This window comes from Chrysemys picta, chromosome 1 (assembly GCF_011386835.1).
Source record: "Chrysemys picta bellii isolate R12L10 chromosome 1, ASM1138683v2, whole genome shotgun sequence".
Lineage (NCBI taxonomy): Eukaryota > Metazoa > Chordata > Testudines > Emydidae > Chrysemys > Chrysemys picta.
The window spans coordinates 208,960,545-208,971,345 of NC_088791.1; the positions used below are offsets into that span (position 1 = coordinate 208,960,545).

The window sequence follows — 10,801 nt, forward strand, 5'->3', positions numbered from 1 at the left end:
AGAAAACTGATGCAGTACTTAAGTCAGGGGACAGAGCCCCCAAGTTCCTGTGGCCATGATGATAAGAACAGATTCTGATGAGTCTGAAGTTAAATAAAATCTTTTAGGATCTTTGTGAATATACCAACTACATCTATTTTATCATTTTGGTTACAAACACATATGCCCCCTACAGAGCCAAATAAAATATTTAAGAGAAATTGAGTGACTTACTGCCTGTATTAGATTAACAATTGAGCAAAGATGGGTAAATGGGTTGAACTGGGTTTTAAACATCATTAACTGATTTTTTACAAAAACCAATCTGCATACCTACTGGGTTGCAGCTCTTCTATATCCCCTCGCCTTTTGTATTTGCTCACTCTTTTTTAATGCTTATAAGAGGTATTGACAATCCTATTTTAACTTTTTATTTAAAGCCTGACATTTGCTTTCTAACAACAAATATATTATTTACATAATTCATATCACAAGTTATTATAAGGTATAGTTATTTATATCTAGGTTTTTTTTATAATTTTCTTTCCAATTATGCATGCAGCAGAACTTGTTACTGTATTTGTAGTAAACATTTGGATTTACAAACAACCCTTTTTCCTTAACAGGTCTCTTTGCAAGTCTTTTCAAACACTTCTCTTTTTATATTTTCACTTTTCTCATACTTTTAGTTGCGGTTTGTTTTCATTTCTAGGGGTGGTAGTACTTATTAGTCATTGGTTTAGGGGTTCTAGGCCAATGTCAAATCTTTTTGGTTTCCCTCTGTAGGTAAGGAGGGCCTTGGAAAGGTCATAGGGGTCTGGACTAGGGCCCTCTCTCACTGGGATGTTTTTGGTTAATACACCTCTACCCCGATATAACGCTGTCCTCGGGAGCCAAAAAATTTTACCGCATTATAGGAGAAACTGCGTTATATAGAACTTGCTTTGATCCGCTGGAGTGCGCAGCCCCCCCCCTCCCCCCGGAGCGCTGCTTTACCATGTTATATCCGAATTCGTGTTATATCGGGTCACGTTATATCAGGGTAGAGGTGTACTTAGATTCTAACAGACTTTTTTTTACAAATATCCTTTTTTTTTCCCTTTAGCCAATCTCTCTGCACATATTTTTAACTCCCCTGCCCCTTTACATTTTAGCCTTTTTATTCTTTTAGCTGTTTCTTTATCATTTCTAGGAGTGGTGCCACTTATCATCCATTGGTTCTGGGCTGTACACCTAATGCTGTTGGTTTCCTTCCCAAAGTGAAGAGTGCCTTGGGGATCTCACAGAGGGTTGGGTCACGACCCTCTCCAATGAAAACATTCTGGAGCATTTTAGTTATTTATAAGGATACACCTTTTCCTTTATAGTCTCTTTGCACATAGTCATAAACATCTCTCTCTTGCTTTACATTTTAGCTTTTTTTTGTACATTTAGCTGTATTTCTTTACCACTTCGAGGGGTGGGGCCATAGGGGTTCTGGACCATACTTTAAATTCTATTCTTTTTCCTCTTTAGGTAAGATGGGACTTCTGGCTGAGGACCGGGTGTGAGACGAGGATTAGGCCAGACGCTGGAAGGATAATTTAAGTCATATTGTCATGTCCTGTGACAATATAACTTCCTATGACATCAAGGTGAAGCAGGACTTCCAGTGACATCATCCTTAACTCATCCATCAATCTCTTTGGCATAGGGGCAATTTACTACTCTGGCGACTCTGGGTATATTTTACCTTGGTTCCTCAGGCTATCGTGTTTGGGTAAATTATTCAGTCCGGAATTAATGTACACATTTTGAAAAATTCTCAGGAAAAAAAAGTCACAAACTGCAGATTTTTAGTCAATAAGGAATAGAAAAATCTGGATTTGGACAGCATCCTTGGGTGTTCTTTGCTGGATCTGCAATACATTTATACCAGAATCCTGCATGGAAGTGATAATGGTGTCTCAGTTTTAGTCGTTAAGGCTTGTAACCAGGCATGTTCATATCCCTTCTATAGTTTTATATTAGAAGACATGAATGGGAGTGGGTTGGTAATTAGCTGAATAAAAGTTTAAAAATTGAATTTATTGAACTGGATCTGTCTGTATATTGGGAGTCAGAGAGGACCTTTATTTTTCAGAAACCATGAAACACACTGCAGATGTAACCTCTCTAATGGTTAGACTGAAACAGAGAAATTAGAGACTTGTTGCTTAGCAATTGAAAGAGCTCTTCCTTATATACCGAGTGGCACTGTGGTTTCCTAAGAATAAATATAGTAGGTGAGTTTGACCTTCAATAATGAATATTTGGGGCTGTATTTTCTAATAAGAACATAAAGCCTTTATCTGTTTCAGGGCTTTCCCATCTAAAAGTAAAGACATGCAGTTCCCTTTCACAGAAGACTTAAAAATCAATACAGTGTTACAGAATTGTTTTGGTACCTTTCCCATTATTGATTAGACTCCTTTTAGCATTTAAACCTCTGAAATATTTATTACTTTCCAAACTTGTTTCTATGATATGCTTCTCCAGTTTTCAAGCCTGTCTTTACATTTATTAATATAGCAACTTATCCAAGAGATAAGTTATTTCTGTGCTGTGGTGTACAAACCACCATTTTTCTTAGTTAATTCTGATCTATTCCTCTCATCCATTGTATTAAGATCATTCTTAAGAGATACATGAATTGTCTTCAAGTACAAAGTGTATTCACATACAGACCTATTAAAATATAAAATAAATTGCCAAACTAGATCAGCATATTTGGTGTCTTCATTCTACAATTGGGACATTCTGGGCCCAATTCTGCAGAACATTTCAGCATGTGATTAACTTTAAGCAGTGAACAGTCCCAATAGGGCTCTATTCAGGAAAGTACTTAAGCATGTGCTTATCTCCCACAGAAGTCAATAAAGTTAAAACATATGATTAATGCTTTTCCTGAATAGAGATAATTTCCTGGATCATGGCCAGTATCTAGCTCCTTAAAGGATTGAGCCTTAGTTTTCTTAATTCATCTGTGTTGAAAAGATGGGCATAATTTCAGAAGAATTGCAGTTGCTTTGACAGAACAGGTACATCATATAAGGGAAATCATTTCACAGCTTGTTCTTTTGGCAGATTACCACAATTGTTTGTTCTCTGCAGAAGTTCATGAGAAAAATGAAAATGTATTTCTGTTCCTAAAAGAAGAAATGTATACTTGGCCAGAATCTAAAGACAGTCTGTCCCTTACAAAAATCAACAGTCAGCATTAACATGTAGGAAAAACACCAGCTGTGGTAGGGTGCATCGTAGCCAGATCAATGGATGTCATCAGAGATTGATAAAATATCTTGTAATTTATAGACATTAATTAAGTTCATTTATGTTTAAAGTATAAGAAAAGAATTTAGTAGTTATTCCTTTTGTTGCTGTTCTATGGAAGCTGAGAAGGCTGGTAAGCTAGTAAACTATCCTCCTCTGTATAGTTTCTTCTAAATAAGATGTAAAATCAAGGTGCTGTCCATTCACAGTCAGTAAAGATTTCCTAAGACTGTCTGCTCCAATTCTTTGTGCTGCACCCTTTAAATATTTGTACAACATCCTTCCAACGAAGACTGTAAAATCCTCGGTGCAGGGACTATCTCTCTGTGTACATAAGTCCATCAGTGGGGCTATGTACATTTATAATAGGGATCTGCAACCTTTGGTACACGGCACGTCAAGGTAAGGACCCTGGTGGGCCAGGCCAGTTTGTTTACCTGCTGCGTTTGCAGGTTCGGCCAATTGTGGCTCCCACTGGGCGTGGTTCGCCGCTCCAGGCCAATGGGGGCTGCAGGAAGCAGTGGCCAGCACATCCCTCGACCCGCGCCACTTCCCGCAGCCCCCATTGGCCTGGGAACCGCGCCCAGTGGAAGCCGCGATCGGCCAAACCTGCGGACATGGCAGGTAAACAAACTGGTGGGCCATGGGCCAAGTTGCCAATCCCAGGTTTATAATAATAAAGATCTTTTTGTAAGAGCATTAACTATTGTGTCCTAGTCATGTTTCAGTTTGTTTAATTAGATCCTAAATACCCCATGCAATTTCAACTGTACATCTTATTCTAAACCAGGTGTCGGAAACCTGCGGCACGCGTGGCAAAGGTGGCACGCGAGCTGATTTTTAGTGGCACTCTGCTGCCAGCAGGGGTCCCGGCTGCCGGCCCACCCAGCCCACTGCCTGCCTGGATGAATGGAACCCCGGGCTAGCAGCAGGGTGAGTGGGGCTGGCGGACGGAACCCCAGACTGGCAGCAGGCCTAGCAGCTCACCCCGCTGCCTATCTGGGATTTCATCTGTTGCCCGCGGTGCCGGTCTGTGGTTTTATCCGCCAGCCCCTGTAAATGTAAAATGTATTACTGGCACGCAAAACCTTAAATTAATGAAGACTTGGCACACCGCTTCTCAAAGGTTGCCGACCCCTGTTCTAAACAATCACGTGAGGTTACCATATTTTGTTATACTGCTGTCTTATTCCACACCAGAGGGTGGCTGCATTTCCACGCAGGAGGAAGTAAGTTGTCTGTCAAGCACTTCAATATCTTTCAGAATCGAAGATGCTATGGCTAATTAACTAAGTAAATGTAAGATAATTTTCCATTTTTATCACAGTAATATTAGGCATTAGCAATACTGTTTGTGTGTCTAAATCCTCCCTCATCTCATTAGCCAAGTACAATAGCAGGCAATGAAATAAACACCTCTGCAGGGTAGGTGATTTTAAATTGAGAAAGGTTTATTTTTTCCCTTTAACTAGGGCAGTTGAATGGCCCGAACCATTGCCCAATATGAGCTGGAAATTTTAAGCTTGTACCTAGTAGAAATATAGTGAATTAGTCATTCACCTTTGAAAACCAGGAGGAGCTTATTACAGTGTTTGTAGACCTTAGTCAAAAAGAGCAACTCATAACCCAGCAGGGGAGTGACTGTCCAAACACCACGTTGGAGAAAACTCTTAATTTTGTAGTCACCAAATTCATAGCAGCCCTCCCTTCCCCACTTGCCAGCTGCCAAATCCTCAACCTGATTCCTCGCCAGCGAAAAGCCCTTGATGAAATTCCCTGTAGAGGCCTTTCTCTTTGGGAGGGAAACAAATCTCACTTCCCTTTCCCTTATGACAGCCTGCAGGGAAGTTGTGAAGTCTCAATACATATGTTAGAAAATGCTGCTAGTGAGGCAGTCCCAGCAGTTGCTTAACAGCTCTTCTGGATCGCAGCATCTTCGATGCTGACAGCTTTGTTCCAGTCACTTGTGAGCTCGTCACACTAAGGCCCCGAGATCTGAGTGTGAGGCACAGTACTAAATGCTATAAACCAGCCACACTTAATGAACTGAGCATTCATGCAGCACTCCCAAAGTCTTGTCCCAGCATGAACTGTGTTCACCTCGCTGGGAACATTCTCCTCTTTGCTGATGCAGCCCTGGTCAGAAATTCAGAGGGGCTGTTCCCAGGGCAAGGGCATTACACTGACCTTTCTTTTTCTGCATTAAATAAGCTGTTCAGCCATTTCCTCCCCTTCTACCCAGGGGCTGCTCCAGGCACTGGCGGCTTTCGGTGGCATGCCAGCGGGAGGTCCACTGGTCCCGTGGCTTCGGCGGCAATTCGGCTGCAGGTACGCCGAAGCCGTGGGACCGGTGGACCTCCCACAGGCGCACCGCCAAAAGCCGCCTGACTGCCGTGCTTGGGGCGGCAAAACACATAGAGCCGCCCCTGCTTCTATCTACATTGTTTTAGCTCTCTTCCAGGTCACTGGCAAAATGCTCCTTCTACATATTCCTTTTCCCTTAATCCCAGTCCATGTCTTTGGCAAACATTTTGCAAATCATCTCTTTAAATTCAGTCCAATTCCAACCAAACAATGCTGAGAAAGACACCACATTCTCCTGTATCTCCTGCTCCTGCATGTGATTCCCTCTCCCAAAGACCTTACTTTCCAGGAACAGTAGATTTCCTGTTAAATGTGCTAATAGGTCCCGATCCAAAGCCCACAGAAGTTAAACAGAAAACTCCCATTGACTTCAGTGGCTTTGGATCAAGCCTTTTCTGAACAATTTACTGGAAGAGCTTAGTAAATGCCACTGGATTATTTTAAATGACTAATCGTGGCTTAGAATAGCAATAATCTCATCAAAATTGTCTCTTACCAGCAGTTACTTATGTGTTTTGTACTGCCTTTGGGTGCTTTACATAAACAGTGCTCATTAGCTACCCCATGGCCAACAGGAGCTGCTAACGGGTTATTTTAAATTTAAATCACTGTGTGATTAAACAAAAAGTCTAGCTAGAATCTGTCTGAAGCTGTTGGGACATCATGGTTAATGCACAAACTACCACTCATTTTCCATAAATAGTAAATCCTGCAGTGCTGGAGACTACAGTAATTAACATATTTATCCACACAATAAAATTTTGCTTTTAGATGAGTTTGCAAACCTCTTGCATGCTTAAAAAAACCACACACAATCCCTTCTTTCTCCTTCTCTCCCCCTCCCCCAAATATATTAAAGGACAAAAATTGAGAGAATATAATCAATCATGACAAAAAGCAAATTCCAGAAAGCTGCAAACATCTTTTAAATAAAGATAGATACGGGGAGGAAGTGGGTGAAGATAACAGGCTGTTAACAGATAACAAGATCATCTGTTTAACACATTACAATTGAAGGGAGAAGTTGCTCCTGTACCACTTCACAAGGGAATGTAATGAAAATGTAAATAAGTTAAAGTACAAACTTTTAGTCCTCATGCTACTTTGTATCAAGGAAAAAAATGCATTTATTCCAGAAAAGATGTCAGTAGCAAACAGCAGACCTCCCTAACAAAAAGTTTTTCCAAAGTCTAGTGAGAGAGAAGAAGGATGCAGCATTACCAATCTCAAGTGTTCAAAAACCATGATTCAGTCCCTCCAAAATCATAAGATTAGCTTTCAAATCATGAGATTTGAAAAAATTATAGATTTGGCATTCTTGTTATTTGCCTTCTGGTTATTGAGCCTTTTGGATTAACATTTTCAAGCTTTTCTCCACAATCATAAGAACTACAAACTCACTTATAAAAAAAAAAAGGCAAGCACATAATCACATTCTCATACAGTCATTTGATGCCAGGAGCTGGGGCTTTAAGAAGAACATGAAATATTGTAACACTTATGTTAAAATCACAAGAACTGGCAACCCTGACAGTGGGCCCGTATAATTGAAGATTAATTCTTCCAGGTAAGAGTGATTAGGAAAGTGGAGAGATGTCCACCATTTGGAATCACTGATGAGGCCCACAAAACACCCTCTTCCCCTTTGCATTTCCCCGGGGTGTATCATCTTCACTGTGTTTCTCCCTCACGTTCCAATTTTGCAAATGTGTAGGCACGTGTGTAACTTTTAGTTGCAGAACCAGAGCCTTAGATTGTAAGATCTTCAGGACATGGACTGCTCATATTTTGTATGTACTGTACAGGACTAAGCAGCTGGTAATAATGAGGGATAGAAGCCTCCTTCCACCATCCTCTCCAGTAACTGGCAGAAGAAGAGGCCTGGGGGTGGCATAAGAAAAATGAGCCTTAGCTGGACAGAACCTTCCTCAACTCTCTGTATAATGGAGATAGATGCACAGCTGAGCTCAAGGTTAACCTTGGACAAGTCACCTTTAAAAATAAATTACTTAGCCTCTGTTCTGACTTCTGCAACAGGTTGGTTGATTTGGAAGAAAGTAGACCTGCTGCGTAAGGCCACAAAGAAAAATACCATGTGGGGCCAGGAGTGGCAGAGTAGCTTGGGCCAGGGTGGGCGAAATGAGAACACATACAGCTGTGGGCCACCTATTTGAAAAAGCATGCACTCATTCTGGGTGCCTCTGTTTTGGACTAGGTTTCTTGGTTTCTCAAATTGTCCTCACAAAAATGGAGGCACCTCAAATTAGTTGGCACTTTTGCAAATATCTCCAGCTCCTGAATGCTCCAATTTAGAATGCTGAGCTCTACAGAGATAGTGAGTGGGAGGTGGGGGCAATCTTTTCCCTTCCCACACACACAGGTCCCCAATCTGCGGAGTGCCCTGTGGTGTGTCCAAGGGAAAGGGGAAAACTGGCAGAGGTGGCTGGCCTTTCCATGACCTCTGTGACATTTTCCACTTCAGCCCCAGGGTGGCGGGGCGGGAGCTGCCAGCCAGTGGGGCCCCATTGGCAGCAGGGGCCCAGCAGCTCCCAGCCATTACAGGGGGAACTTGCAGCTCTGAGCTGCTGAGGACAGTGGGGATCAGCTGCCAGCCATGGAGCACAAAGCCGGGGCCCCGCTGCTCTGAGCCATCATGGGCAACTGGGGAACCCTGGTGCTCCCAGCTACCACTGATGACAGAGGGACCTAGCAGCTCCCAGCCATAGTGGTGGTGGGTGTTGGACACCCCTCCCCCCATCATGCAGCAGGACTGGGGCTGAGCCCCATTTTGTCACCGCTATTTTTAGTAAAAGTTAGGGACAAGTCAGGGCTTCTGTCAATTTCTGTTTAGTGCCTGGGCCCTGTCTGTGACTTTTATTAAAAAATAACCATGACAAAATCTTAAGCTTAGCCAAGATGGTCAGGGTGTCCCTAAGCCTCTGCTTGTCTGTTCTGTTCATTCCCTCGGGCGCCTGGCACTGGCCACTGTCGGAGACAGGACCCTGGGCTCGATGGACCTTTGGTCTGACCCAGTGTGGCCATTCTTGTGTTTTTGTGGGGAGTCCTGGCATGGTCTAAAGTTAGGGTGACTAGACAGCAAATGTGAAAAATTGGGATGGGGGTGGGGGGTAATAGGAGCCTATATAAGAAAAAGACCCCAAAATCGGGACATCTGGTCACCCTATCTAAAGCAGCAGCAGGAGCCGGTTCTCCACAATGAAGGACAGCTCCTCCTGCACTCTCAGAAGGGGGGAATTGTAGACAAATCCTATTTTACAGCCCCTCCCAGCGCCCCTCCTGCTCTGCTTTCACAAAAAGGAGGGACGCGCAGCCTCAGGCGCCACCTTGCGGATAGTCTGTTAATGTGACCCAGGGAGTGTGAGTGCTAAGCACAATGCTGCACCCCCTCCTCCAGCCAGCCCCGGAGAGAGCGACCCCTCCAGCCCCGGCCCTCCGGCCCGGCCCCAGGGGGCTGCCGTGCAGCGGGCCAGCCGGGCGCGGTGTGGCTACAAGAATTGGCTCCTTCTCGAGCCCCCGCCCGCTTCTGGCCACACACAGGCTGGGGCGAGGCGGCGCATCCCTGCACCTACCTGCCTCTCCCCGCGGCGCCGGCGCGGCAGGGCTCCGAGCAGGGGCAGGGAGAACACGCGCTGGCCCCTTGGCCTTGGTGCCCGACGCCCGCTCCGGCTCAGCCCGGCCCGGGAACCCGTCGTGGGACGCCAGCAGCAGCGGCAGGGCGCGCCCCGTGCCCCGGCTGCGGGCTGCGCCTCCAAGGCATTGCCCGGCGTTGCTACCAGACGCAGGCAGGGAGCGATCCGTAGGGAATCGCCGCTGTTGTTAAAGGACGGAACAGGCTGGGACTTGCCTCGGGCCGGCGGCTGTGGCTGCAGCAGCCCCCACAGGCATGGTCAGGACTGCGTCTGCCAGGCTTTGCTGCTGTTGAGATGAAGGGGAGGGGGGAGGGTGTTTTAAGCAAGGGGAAGCCCCCTGCCCGGACATGGCCGATTTCCAAGTGTGGCTGGTTTGTTTTGTTGTGGGTTTTTTAGACACGCTTGTAAGGGTTTTTAAAACAAACACACTCTTGGAGTGCTAGTGATACCATGGGGTGGGGGTGAGGAGGGTAAGAATGTGGCTACACTATAGTTGAGCTCGACCTCCGTAGGTACTGGCCAAGATTTTCAAAAGAGACTAGCAATTTTGGGTGCTTCCCTTTTTTGGGTGTCCAACTTAAACTGCTTCAAAGGGGCTCCCCCCCACCCCCCTTTGGGTGAGTGCTCGGCAGTTTCTGAAACTCAGTTTGGGGTTGTCTCCAATTGCTACTAGCCAGCCGCATGCTAGGTGTCCATGTGGACTCTGCTGTCATGCACTGAAAGTTCTCCAGTGCGCTTTGATCTACTCCCTTTTCAAAGTAAGGTAGAACAAAATACACTAGAGCATTTTTAGTTTTCTCATGACTGGCTGCCCCTCTCGCCTGCTCCACCCCCTTTTACAACTTTGGCACAAGGCGGGAATCTTTTGTCTCTCTTGGTCCCCACCCCTTCTTCTAAATGGAAAAGTACCAGATTTAAGATGGATTTCATTATCAGGTGACATGGTCACATGTCACTGTAAGACACCCCCCCCCCCCCCCAAGTCTCCATTCCCCATGGGCTGGCCCACACATACACAGGAAGGCTTTCAGGTAACTAATGCAATTTACTTAATATGTTTACATCAGTGATACAAGTTTATATCTTAGTCTCCTAACTCCAGATATAGAAATAATAAATGCAAACAAATAGGATGAACACACTTCATAGATTATAAGCTTTCTAATGACACCATACAAGGGGTACTTAGCATAAAGCATATTTCAGTTATGTCATATTCATAAGTATATTTCCATAAAGCATATGGAGTGCAACGTCACAGAGGGAATGGTGGTAGTACAACGGAGTGCTGAGGAGAAGAAATGCCTAACGTTATCCAACAGTGACTCCTTTGGCAGAGTAAGGAATGGTACTGCCAAGCTTCAAAGGACATCCTGTCTGATCCAAATGGACAGCTATCATGTGGAGCTGGCAAGGTTAAAACGCGGGAAATGGGGTAAGAAACTTGCTGTGACAAAGATGCAAAGGGGAGGGAGGAAGAGAAGCTGAGGTCTTCTTAGTTCAGTGGTTCTTAACCT

General features: G+C 44.7%; 1 protein-coding gene across 6 annotated transcripts in view; it reads right to left on the minus strand.

Moving 5' to 3' along the window:
- The window catches only part of LOC101945954 (uncharacterized), a 53,034-nt gene extending 43,472 nt beyond the window's left edge, over window positions 1-9,562 (minus strand). For all 6 annotated transcript variants that reach the window (XM_065591063.1, XM_005303354.4, XM_042859090.2 and 3 more), the window contains exon 1: window positions 9,225-9,562. The gene's annotated coding sequence lies outside the window, so the exon portion shown is untranslated. The remainder of the gene's footprint in view (window positions 1-9,224) is intronic.
- Window positions 9,563-10,801: the final 1,239 nt, after the last annotated feature.